The following is a 13471-nucleotide window of genomic DNA, read 5'->3' on the forward strand; positions in this document are numbered from 1 at the left end:
TGTGGTTTGAACATCCTACTCTGATTTTTTGGCAGCTTTTCCCTCTTTTTCTCCTGGAGCAGTGCTATGTCTAAACTTGCCCTCTCTCTTCTGGTCTGAACATTTCTTAAGGTGTTTGCAGATTGTCTCAAATCTCTTTTGAATGGAACGGCAGTTGACAAGATGATATGATGGGGAGGTTTTGGGGGAAATGTTACGTTCATCGCAGTGGGACGTTTCTGGTCTCTTCGCTACACAAACAATGGCTCTAGCAGGAAAGGCTATTGCATGTTAAAGGTGAACTTTGATGGGCTGAGACCTGAATTCAGATCTTGTTTTTCCCCTGCAACTCTAATCACTATTGCCTACAACAGGATGCGGGATTCAGCTGGGGCTGGTCCTGCTTTGAGCAGGGGGTTGGACTAGGTGACCTCCTGAGGTCCCTGCCAACCCTCATCTTCTATGATTCTCTGATTCACCGACCTACTGTAAGTGTGAGTGAGTTCAACAGCAATAGCAAAAGAGACCTGAGCTCAGGTCTTGGCCAATAAGTAAAGGACAAAGTTACTAGCTGTCAGGTGACAGCCTCAATTACCTGAATGTCATGGGGAGAACCACTGAATGATTTCAGATAATCAAGGTTTTGGATAATTACACAAATGTTCACTAAAATATCAGAGGATGGGACCTTTCTCTGAAAACCCAAGCTTCCAGATAATTGCCCTGTGTTTTGGCTTAAGTTGCTGTCATGTAGAACGATGACTTGACTCAGATCTTTTATGAAGGTTCTAAGAAAGCAAACAGCTTCCTTTGCTCTCTGCTCTCCACTAAAACCAACACCAGGCCACTGTCCACCATTGGAATATTAATTAAAATGGGAAGCAGCCTTTCTGGGAGCTCCTCAGTGAGCTAACAAGCTTAATGCACACCAGAGACTAAAGAAAGGCAATGGTGAGATGGAGTGGCCTGTGCACAGACTTAGCCATTAGGAAGTCCTGAGTTCTAATCCCACCTCTACAACAAACTCACTCCATGGCCTTAGGCAGCTGCTTCATCTCATTTTGCTTCAGTTTTCCCCTCTGTCAAATGAGGGTGAGGCTTAGCTCCCTCCTCAGAGTTTGTGACAATTAATTGGTTAATATTTGTAAAGCAGTTTGTGTATGTGCTGAACAGTGCAGTTATTAAAACCTGACGCTAAAGAGGGCAAGCCAGTGAACTGGATTGAACAAGTAATTGATCAACATACCTGCGCTAGAAGAGAAAGCAAAATTAGAAAGACTCAAGAGGCTAGACATTCAAAAAGCTGTGCGTGGATATGTGTTGCACACCCAAACCCAGCTGTGCACTCAATGGAAGAAGACATAAATATATAGATGTGCAAATCCCAATATTAAACTAGGACTCTGTCGCTGGGCATATATCTCTAGTGCAGGGCATGGCCCTGTGAATCTTGGGGTCATGTCCACACATGTAAGTGGGTAAATGCTGCACACAAAAGACTATGTTAAAAGAAGGAAAGCATGGCTTTGCCAGCTTGACCTTAATTCCGCCCCAGCTGCCTATGTATTAAGATGGTCCAATAATTACCTCACCCATCTTGTCTCTCTGTGTAGTGTGATACAATCCTGAATTATATGATCACATGCTAGTCTTTGCCCAGACCCTCTGCCTCATTTGGTGGGTGGCCCCAGGCCTTATTTACCACACACGAGTCAGACCTGCTCTGAACACACAAGTCTTAATTTCCTCGTGGGCTTTTCAATGGTGCTCATCACAGTGATATTCGAGTATGCCACAAACATTAATGGATTTGTCTTCACAGCACCCTCGTGAGGCAAGTGACAGTATTACCCCCAGTTTACACATGCAAAATGGAGGCACAGGGGGCCACATTTTAAAGGTATTTTGGCACTCGGGAAGCAGATAGGTACCTAGATCCTGATTTTCCAGCAAACCCAGCACTACAGAGCACTTTATAATTTCAACCAACACTCCAATCAACTCCATTTGCAGTTGTGAACACTCAACAGTTCTGCAAATCAGACCCCCAGATGTCAAACTAGGCACCCAGAAAACGAGGAACACAAGTCAGATGCCATTTGTGAAACACTTGGTGTTAGTGACTTGCCCTTCATCACATAGGAACTCTGTGGCAGAAGCATGGATAGAATCCAGTTCCCCAGGGGACCATTCAGCTGCCTGCACCATGAAAGCCCCCCCTCTGCCCCTGCTTTCTCTTTCTGAAGTTCCACTGCTTCCTCCACAATCCAGCTTCTGCAACAAATGAGGCTGCGGTCCTAAAGAGAGAACAGCCTCATTAACAATGCAACTCTGATTCATCCCTGGGGCACCATCCACACTGTGCACTGAATTTGGGGGGAAAACTGTATGTGACTAACACTCTATCATAATGAATAAACCCAAGGGGGACACATTAAAGTTGCACGGGCAACCTTAAATCTGGCATTTCCTAACATTTGAGTGCTTGGCTTTGCAACATAGTAATGGTCTTTTAATGTGGGGGATTTTGTGTACAATTCCCAAAGTTTTGAAAAAAGCAAGCAAAGAAGCAAAGGAAGGTCTATCATGTGGCATAATATCGGCCCCCACATGGACTTCAGACCTCTGCCGCTTGAGCTGGACAGAGAAACTGGCAGCATTAGAAGGCTGTTATCAGCTACGTGGACCAGCCACTAGAGGTGGCTACACACATGGCAAGCAAGTTTCACAGCTATTTGCTGACAGCAGAGGAAGGCTAAGACTCAGGAATCCTGGATTCTAGTCCAGGTTGTGGAGGGGATTATTCTCTAGTGGTTTCATACTTTTCTGTCCCTGTTCCTCACCTATCCTATCTCCTTCTGTTGCCCTCAGTGTCTGTCTCCCTCCTGCTCTGCTCTATTTGCCCCCTCCTGCCTGATCCACCCCTCTCCCCCTTTGAATCTGGCTGCTTTCTCCTTATCCACTCTGCCTAGGAGACAACAGCAGAGACAGTCGCAGTGCTATCAGGCCTGCTGCCTGGCCCCACAGCGGCCTTTGGCAACAGGAAGAAGGAATTGCAGGAGAAGTCCCTGGATGGAGCATGACACAGATTGTCAGCACTCTGGATCTGCGTGGGAATACAGAATGGGCGGCCCAGATGGCATCTCTGGAGAAGTTTGCTGCCAAACTCCAACAATCCTCCACTTGAGTGTGTGCAAACCACCATTTCCAGAGTTTATAGCTTGGCCAGGTTTGGGTGGGGTTTGCAAGGGGGCAGCAAAAAGGTACATCCCTGACCCCAGGGCGCCCCCCTTTCCACTGCCAAATTCAAGCATGGAGGTGCTAACGCATCTCAACAGAATGGTTCTAAGAAATGTTTAGTGTGGGGAGAACAAAGTATTTTCTCCAACTCTGTTCTCAGAAACGGCAGGACCTTTTTGCTTAAACTAAAAAACAAACCAAGATCCAAAACCAAATAAAAGAATCAGCCTGAGTCAGACACCTAGCATGGGTGAACAATTGAAGTGTGGCAAAGTTATGGGCAACTGAAGGGGAAAAAAAGATTTATAATGGAAAGTGTTAAAAAAAAAGGGCCTTATAGACTCATAGATTTTAAGGCCAGAAGGGACCATCGTCAGGCTAAACACGCCAAGCTCCTTGAGTCTCCTCTCATAAGGCAGGTTTTCCATTCTTCGGATCATTCTAGTCACCCTTCTCTGCCCCGTTCCAGTTTGAATTAATCTTTCTTAAACATGGGCGACCAGAATTGCACACAGTATAACAGATGAGGTCGCATCAGTGCCTTGCACAATCACTTCCCTATCTCTTCTGGAAATACCTCGCCTGATGCATCCTAGGACTGCACTGGCCTTTTTCACGGCCGCATCATACTAGCAACTCATAGTCATCTTGATAATGGAAAGTGTCAGGCAACCTTAACTGTAGGATTTCCTGCAATTCTGCCTCTACCACTCAGTACTGCATTAGGCTCTTCTGTCAAGTCATGAGAATGGAAAGAATCAAGCACTGGGATTGCCTGGAAAAGCTTAAGACTCAACCTTCTGAACCCAGATTGAGACCCAGGTTTGGAACCTCCGTCCCAGGATGAGGGGGGTTTACAGAGCTGCAGTGTTCAGCTGTGGATCTGGTTAGAGTCCCAACATGCCCAGGGTTTGGATGTGAGGATTCGGTTCAGGCCCCTCTCTAGAAAAAGGGAGGATGTGCAATTTGGCTACTGGGTGGGACAGGGCACACATCAAACACAAAGAGCTCCCTCCACTTGCATTCAGCCAGTCAGCTGCACTTCTGCAAATAGAGGCGATTCTCCATCTGGGACCAGCCAGCTCCCACAGCTCTCCGACGTGGTCTCTCATTACCCTATTACACCATTAGCAGAACAGTTAAACGTCGATGGCCTTCAGTGTGGGCTGCCGGCACACAGCACCTTTCAGCATTATTGTCCTTCAGTGCTGATTTCCCATACAGAATGCAAGGGGCCAAATTTGGAAATTAATTGCAGTTACTCATGTTCTGCCCAGGGAGAAATAGGCCCAAGGAACAGAAAATCTGGAAGACTTGCTTGTGCACTGGTCAGTGCTTAATTTGTGCCAGGGCTTGCCAGGGCTGAGCTCCGGCACCTCTAGGCTTGGCAGTTCAAAGCCCAGGCACCGCTGGGCATCAGTGTAAAAATTGCTTGAGCCCCGGCACCTCTTTCATTACAAATGAAGCACTGGGTATAGTCTCGCTGTCACTGCACAAAGTGCAGCCTTCTGATCCCTTTCTTTAGCCCATTCAAGATGAATGGATGAATACCCAACCGCTTGTGCAGTGCGTGCTAACTCAGGCTTCCCCCTGGATCTGCTCCCGATTCTTTTACATGGGGTCACACAGTGCAGGTTTCGAGAGTGGCTACAATTCGAACTGGTTGGCAAGTTTTCATAAGATCATAAAAAAGGGGATCATCTTAACGGAGGCTTGGGCAGCGCGCTGCCTTTGCTCTGCCTTCCCCGTGCACAATTATAGCAGGAAATCAGTGCATGGCTCCCATGGGAAAAGATATTATCCTGCGTCGCTAGTGAGATTAGGCTTCTGCAGGTCTGGTTTAGGAGAGTCTTATAACCAGGATGATCCTTGATAAGATGCTGGTTTCTGCACTGATGGCCTCAAGAGACGGAAGTACTGTGCTGTGAAGCCATGGAAACGGCAAGGCTAGGTGCTATGCTGTAATTGGGCCACTTCTCCTCACATCACAGCAGCACAGGCAGGTATGCCGCGATCCTTTTTGTGTCGAAAATAGCAGGCTGCAGCGACGGTGTCCTGCGTTCAACGGCCATTAGACAGATTTACGAAGTTGCTTCTGCTTGAAGTGGGTCGTTCTTCTAATGGGATTTGCACCCAGCTGCAGCGCGAGCCCGTCCAGCCGTGCCTTTGAGTCACCTCCCTACATTATGACTGTGTACTCACGGCGTGCATGTCACACTTAAAAGAATTGGACACGGCTGGGCGGGGGGAGGAGAGGAAGCTAATCCCTGGGCAGAATGCACTCCTTGTTTAAGGAGTTCCACAAGAGAAAGCACCCAAAATCTCCCTTCCAGCATCAGAACTTAAACAGCCGATTGCTATTTGCCCAGAATGGCAGGCCCACAGGCCCATGACATCGCCAGACTGTGCGAAAGCAGGCACTGGAGGGTCACTTCCTCGCCGCGATCATTTCGCTATTTAATGCATCGATTCAGCACGATTTGGACAGAATCTCACTTTCGCTTTCCTGCACTCGGGGGCCGCCTCACTTTGTCCCCCGTTCCTCCACACTGGGCTCTTGACATCTACATCCGAGGGGAAGGGGTGCCAAAAGCCAATCAGGTGCGCTTCTCTCCTGCGCCGGAGTCCCTGAGTGACAAACGCACGCGGGAGCTGCAATGTATTCCTGTAAATATGTTTGCATTATTTATTTTAAGCATTTTGATAAATCATAATAGGAGAGACATCTGCTGTCAAAACTGCAAACTGCATTCATGCCTAAGGGTAGAATTGGAAGAGGTTCTGCCTGGGAAAGCTTGTCAAACTTAGGTGAGCACTGAAGATTTTTTTGGGGGGGGAGAGATCTTCCCAATAGGAATTAAATGCACAGCTTCCCACTAGACTGTTAATATTAACAGAAGTGCTTTATCCCACTGGAAACATTCCCCTTCGTGTCCCTTTATTTGTTGCTTTATCCTTTGAATCAGGCCACTCTCTTGATTTTCTTATTCCCAAAGGAAATGGCTGCATAAATTCTCTCCATACATTACAATGATATACACTCAAGCATTTGCTCGTGATCCAGCAGCGTGTTCTAAAGGCGAGCGAGTTGCTGTCAGCGTGCATGCACATCTCATTGCAGAGGGCGCACCCTTGAACATACCTCCTTCTGTGCTAGTCCTCAGAATTAATGTCTCCTAAGCCTGATGGCATTTGAAAGTCCCAAAAGCCGAGATTAACTCCTTGGGGCTGGAGTCAGCGGCATGCCTTATTGCCAGTGTTGGGCTGTGGTTCTGGGTTAGTCTGACTCACAGCTTCACAAGATTAATTGCCATGCGTTCCAGGAGGTTTATCATTGCCACCCTCGGCTTCCCAGATCTCACCTCTCCCCACCATCGCTTTTCTTGCTTTGTGTGTGTGTGTATAAAATTTCCTAAGAGAGCATCCGTGAGTAGGCGCGTAATCACTTACCAGCCAAAATCTACCCTGCTCAGGAGCGCTGTGCATAAGCGTGACATTTCTGCAGGCATCTGCACTGCACAGGGAGCCCGGTACCAGGCTCTTAATTTGCAGAGAGTTGATATGAGCAAAAAACAGCCTTCGAGGAGCAGATATTTGGTGCCTTTTGGAGCCGGCACAGCTTAGCAGGCCAGGTACCAGATGGGGAGTCAGGTACCTGGATTCCGTTCCCAGCTTCAACACTGACCTACTGAATGGCCTGGGGCAAGACACATCACTGCTCTGTGTCTCAGTCTCCCCATGCCCCCCAGGAATACAGGGGTGATAATGCTTTCCCACCTTTGCAAAGATCTTTGAGATCTGTAGATGAAAGGGGACCTATACGTGCTGAGTGCAATGAATCTTATTACAGGTGGTTCTTTTTTCCAAGTCTTCTTTGATCCTCATTGGATTGTTACTTGCCAGCTTGTTGTTCTTGCAGTGAAAGTCAGGTGGTTTTCAGGCACAGGACACCCTTCCTAGCTGTTTCTGGCTCTGCAGTAGCACTGACAATTATTTAATTTTTTTGGAATGAATTTGATGGTTGTGTGTCCTGCCGGACTGGCAGCCATGGAACCTGAAATCTTCTCTGCACAGAACTGCTGTCGCATGGCAGGGCAGCAGTGCAAACGGCCTCGCAGCTTCTTGCCAATGCGCCTAAGGCTTGGTCTATACTTACCTTGGCGATTCAGTGGCAGTCGATGGGAGTTACGCAAAGTACGCAAAGAACTTGCGTAACTCCCGTTGACTTCTGTGCTTCTCTTCTATGCGCCGTCTTCACTTCACTGCCTCGACGGGAACTGTGTTCCCGTTGATGCAGCACTACGCCACTTGCGGAGGTGGTTTTAATATGTCGACGTCTGGATTGACTGAGCGGGTCTTCACTGACTGCTCAGTCGATCCAGATAAGTCGATCTGATGGCGCTGACTTTGCCGCCGTCAGTGTAGACATAGCCTAAGTCTCAAGCTGTGAGGAGCATCTCAGAGAGTCAAAGGCTAACTCATTCTCCATGTCCCATTCAGTCATTGGCTTCTCTGCTCAGCCTGTCAACAAAGGAGGCAAATAGTTTCAAGGTTATGGATGTCTAGCCAGTAGAACTAGGACGCCCATCAACTCACGTCCCATAAACCACCAGATAGGCATGAGATGGTAATAGTGGTGGGTCCCTTCTGCTGTAGGCTAGAGCCCCACCAAGAACGCCATGCCGAAAGGCTTCATGGCCCAGATCCACAGGAGTTGCGTGCCTAGCATCTTGGAGGATCTGGGCCCATCTCCCAACACTTAGGTCCTAAGACACCCACTCGCCTCAACAAGCTCAGTGACTGTGAAAGGCATTGTTCTTTCAATAATTAGCATACTGCTGAAACTCCAGGGTCCTGGCAGTTAATTAATCTCTTGGAAGATCCTGAAAAATATTTAGACTATATTTAACTGTTTGGAAACAAGTTAAATGGAATTTATGCTCCATCCTGGATTCTCTGTCAAATCATGTTCTTTTGCGTTCTCTTTTGCGAGCTTGGAGCGCTTGGCTAATGCGAGTCATTATAGTCTGATAGCAGATTATTTTGATCATAAATGTTTTGATTTTGATGTTTTATTTCATTTTATTTTCATCATAAATAACCATAAACAGGACACAGGTTTCCTGGGCTGGTGTCTTGCCCGGTAAAGTACGCTGCTTCCCTAAAAGGAGCTCCACTCTTGGAAAGTCTGGAGATGCAGATGAAGGCACAGGGAGGGATGGGGGACAATGAAGGACAAACCCCAGCAGGTCCCTTTGGCTGACGGATGTCACTGGAGTAGGAGATCAGCATCCACACTCTACTGCCTTGGAGGGGTGATGTGCTCTACTACAGCTGCCAGCCTAGCCTTGGGAATAATGTGCAGTAGCAGAGCCGCTGTGCATGGTTTGCTGAACTGCTGTCAGGTCTGCTCAGCTGGGCAGAGGAGGAGACAGAGCCAAGGAGTTGGGTGGGACTGAAGGAGCCTAGTGCTGGCTGAAAAGGATGGAGAGAGATGGACACAACACAGATGAGTGGGCAGAGGCCAAAGCAGCTCTTGGATTTTCCAATGAGTATTTGGTTAAGAGGAAGAACAGTAATCACAGCTCCATGACTGGGAGAACCGAAGGTTGCTCAGCGTCTCCTGGCAGAAAAGCGTCCTAGACTCAGACTTAGAGACTTCAAGCTCAGAAGCCAGAAGGGACCATTGTGATCATCTAATCTGACCTCCTGCACATTGCAGACCACAGAACCCCATCCACACACCCCATAATAGACCCCTAACCTCTGGCTGAGTTACTGAAATCCTCAAATCATGGTTTAAAGACAAGTTACAGAGGATCCATCATTTACACTGGTTTAAATCTGCAAGTGACCCGGGCCCCACGCTGCAGAGGAAGGTGAAAACCTCCCAGGGTCTGTTTCAATCTAACCCAGGGGAAAATTCCTTCCCAACCCCAAATATGGTGATCAGTTAGATCCTGAGCATGTGGGCAAGACCCACCAGCCAGACACCCAGGATAGAATTCTCTGTAGTAACTCAGAGCCCTCCCCATCTAATGTCCCATCACTGGCCGCTGGAGATATTTGTTGCCACCAGTCACAGGTCAGCTACATTCCATTGTCTCATTCTTAGAATCGTTAGCAGCTCACTCTAATTATTCACTGCTATAGCTCCAAAATGCCAGCTCACGACTGGAGGGGTCATGATCTGGGAAGAGCAGCCATCAATTACCTAATGCACTATTAGACTGTGGAACTCATTGCCACGGGCCATCATTGGGGCCAAGAACCTAGCAAGATTGAAGGCAGAATTGGACAATTATATGGATAACAAGAACAGCTAGAGTTAGAATAGCTAATGCTAAAAGAGGGGAGTATGAAAAGGAGAGTAAACCTCTGGCTTCAGGGCTGAAGGCTCTCTCTAACTATTAGGGGCGTGGTTAATACCTTCATGGGGAGAGTTTATTCCACAACTGCCAACTGTGGGGTTTCTTGCCCCTGTAGGAGACAGGATATTGGACTAGTGGGATCTTGGTTCTAATTTAGTCTGGCAATTCCTAAATTCCTACATACCCTACCTCCCCCATATGTAAATCTCATCCACCAGGCCACAAAAAACAAAACAGGAGAGTTCAGCGTAAGGAACAGCACAATACTGAATGACAACTAAACTCCCATGCTGAGCCTGCTCGTCTAAGGGTGCCGGGGCAACTCCATGGACAAATCTGAAATGGCAATTGTGCTGCCCCCAGGTGCACACAAATGGGACTGCAAGAGCAGCATTTCTTCTGTTCTTCCACGCACAGTGCAGATCTAACAAGGAACTATTCATTCTTTGAAGGATTTCCAGAAAGAATTCAGTACTACTGTACTCGCAAATGGGGAGAAGTGCTCTACTAACAGCATGGCGTGTCTGACCATGGAATAGTGCTGCACGGGACAGGATGGACGCCTCCTTGCTTGAGTCAGGGCCCTTCTAACCTGAAAAGACTATCACCAATTATGCTGTGGGGACCATGGTGCAATGGCTGGAAAAGACTAGAGGTGACTTGTTGTGGAAGGGCAGGTTCCTTCCAGTTCTAGTTTCTCTGATTTTGTGAGCTCCCGGCACACACAGCAGGGTGAGTGTTTTGACTCACAGATCCTCCTGCTTTGTCAAATCTAAGTGGGCTGATTCCAGGGCTGGCCAGAGATACCATTTGTGGAAGCATTTTGCTGCGTCACCATGGAACTGCCAGATGGAATATTTTGGAATCCTTCCTCGCTGGGCCTAACCCAATGGTTCGCAACCGTTTTTAGGCTCAGGATCCATTTGGAAATGTTTATGTACCTGTCACGACCCAGTAAATTGTCTGGGGTTGGAGGCTTTGGGGGTGGTTTTGGTCTGATTGAGGGCACAGGAGCAAACCATCCCGATGTGCAGAAAGAATAGCAAATATGGTAGGCATCTAGCTTGGCTTAACAAAGAAGTCTTTGGCGAACTTAAACACAAAAAAGAAGCTTACAAGAAGTGGAAGCTTGGTCAGATGACTAGGGAGGATTATATAAACACTGCTCGAACATGCAGGAATGAAATCAGGAAGGCCAAAGCACAATTGGAGTTGCAGCTAGCAAAGGATGTGAAGGGGAACAAGAAGGTTTTCTACAGGTATGTTGCCAACAAGAGGAAGATTAGGGAAAGTGTGGGCCCCTTAGAGAATGAGGGAGGCAACCTAGTGACGGAGGATGTGGAGAAAGCTGAGGTACTCAATGCCTTTTTTGCCTCTGTCTTCAGAGACAAGATCAGCTCCCAGAATACTGCACTGGGTAGCACAGAATGGGAAGGAGGTGAACATCCTGCAGTGCTGAAGGAACAGGTCCAAGACTATTTAGAAGGATTGGACATACACAAGTCCATGGGGCCGGATGCAATGCACCCGAGGGTGCTGAGGGAGTTGGCTGAGGTGATTTCAGAGCCATTGGCTATTATCTTTGAAAGCTCGTGGCAACAGGGGGAGGTCCCTGAGGACTGGAAAAAAGCAAATATAGTGCCCATCTTCAAAAAAGGGAGGAAAGAGGATCCAGGGAACTACAGACCGGTCAGCCTCACTTCAATCCCTGGAAAAATCATGGAGCAGGTCCTCAAGGAATCCATTTTAAGGCACTTGAAAGAGAGGAAGGTGATCAGGAACAGTCAACACGGATTCACCAAGGGAAAGTCATGCCTGACCAACCTGATTGCTTTCTATGATGAGGTGACTGGCTCTGTGGATGCAGGGAAGGCGGTGGATGTGATATACCTTGACTTTAGCAAAGCTTTTGATACGGTCTCTCACAGTATTCTTATCAGCAAGTTAAAGAAGTATGGGTTGGATGAATGGACTATAAAATGGATAGAGAACTGGCTAGAGCATAGGGCTCAACGAGTAGTGATCAATGGCTCTATGTCTAGCTGGCAACCGGTCACAAGCGGAGTTCCCCAGGGGTCGGTCCTGGGGCCGGTTTTGTTCAACATCTTTATTAGTGATCTGGAGGATGAGGTAGATTGCACCCTCAGCAAGTTTGCGGACGATACTAAGCTGGGGGGAGTGGTAGATACCCTGCAAGGTAGGGATACGATACAGAGTGACCTAAACAAACTGGAGGATTGGGCCAAAAGAAATCTAATGAGGTTCAACAAAGAAAAGTGCAGAGTCCTCCACTTAGGAAGGAAGAATCCCATGCACAGCTATAGACTGGGGACCGACGAGCTAGGCAGCAGCTCTGCAGAAAAGGACCTGGGGATAACAGTGGATAAAAGCTGGATATGAGTCAGCAGTGTGCCCTGGTTGTCAAGAAGGCTAATAGCATATTGGGCTGCATTAGGAGGAGCATTGCCAGCAGGTCGCGGGAAGTGATTATTCCCCTCTATTCGGCGTTGGTGAGGCCGCATTTAGAATATTGTGTCCAGTTTTGGGCCCCCCACTACAAAAAGGATGTGGAGAAGTTGGAGAGAGTCCAGCGGAGAGCAACAAAAATGATTAGGGGGCTGGAGCACAGGACTTATGAGGAGAGGCTGAGGGAACTGGGCTTGTTTAGTCTGCAAAAGAGAAGAATGAGGGGGGATTTGATAGCAGCCTTTAACTACCTGAAAGGGGGTTCCAGGGAGGATGGGGTTAGGCTGTTCTCGATGGTAGCAGATGACAGAACAAGGAGTAACGGTCTCAAGTTGCAGTTGGGGAGGTCTAGGTTGGACATTAGGAAAAAGTTTTTCACTAGGAGGGTGGTGAAGCACTGGAATGGGTTACCTAGGGAGGTGGTGGAATCTCCATCTTTAGAGGTTTTTAAGCTGAGGCTTGACAAAGCCCTGGCTGGGATGATATAGCTGAGGTCAGTCCTGCTTTGAGCAGGGGGTTGGACTAGATGACCTCCTGAGGTCCCTTCCAACTCTGATATTCTACGATCCTGACCCCCGAGGGGTTGGGTCCTGCCCGGCACTCACCCCACAGTGCGGATCCTGCAGCTCCTGTGCTGTGGGGCTGGTGGGGCTTGGCTCTCCTCTCCGGGCGGTGCCACCTCTGGGCTTGCAGCACCGCTCAGGTTTGGCCCTGCCCCCCCGACTGGACCAAATCGGTGCGAGTGCAGCTGTGACCTGATTCCTGGGCTTGCAGCGCCACTTTCTCAAATTTGGCCCACCCAGTCTCCTGTCAACATGACGGCTGGGCCAGACCTGTGCGGCGCTGGGACCCCAGAGGTGGCAGTGCCTGGAGCGGGGAGGTGAGCCCGGCCAGGCCCATGAGACAGGAGCTGCCATTCCACCCTCTGAAATATGCTAGCCTCCCAATGTTGGCTCCTGACCCACGAGTTGAGAAACCCTTGCCTCACCGTTCATTCGGTTATGACGCAATACACCATTCTATCGGCTATACGATTCCCCTTTCCCCAATATACTTTACACACGCAAGGGTCTTCTCTGCCAGCCCCAGCTGAGATCACTTCCAGCTATGCTCCAGGACCTCAGTGCTGAGAAATCGCCCAGATCCCACTCGGTCTCTGACTTAAACAGTTGCACGGTTATTTTGCAGGTTTCACATAGGTCCAGTTGCAGCCAGGAGACTATATATAGCTCAAGATCGCTGACTCCAAGCACCAGGGGGCAGGGCCTGGAAATGTCTGTGGCAGAGTGCCAGCTGCTCTAAGCAAGAAGGGTGGATTTTGCAGTGCAAGGCAGTTGCCTACAGGGCTGGAGCTGCCAGCAGACCTCTCCCGCACGTCATCCCTTGTGTGTGCTCCCAAGTCTGGGCTGACAGAG

The sequence above is a fragment of the Emydura macquarii genome, unplaced genomic scaffold (assembly GCF_026122565.2).
Source record: "Emydura macquarii macquarii isolate MOO-44397 ecotype Brisbane River unplaced genomic scaffold, CSIRO-AGI_Emac_v2 contig_2768, whole genome shotgun sequence".
Lineage (NCBI taxonomy): Eukaryota > Metazoa > Chordata > Testudines > Chelidae > Emydura > Emydura macquarii.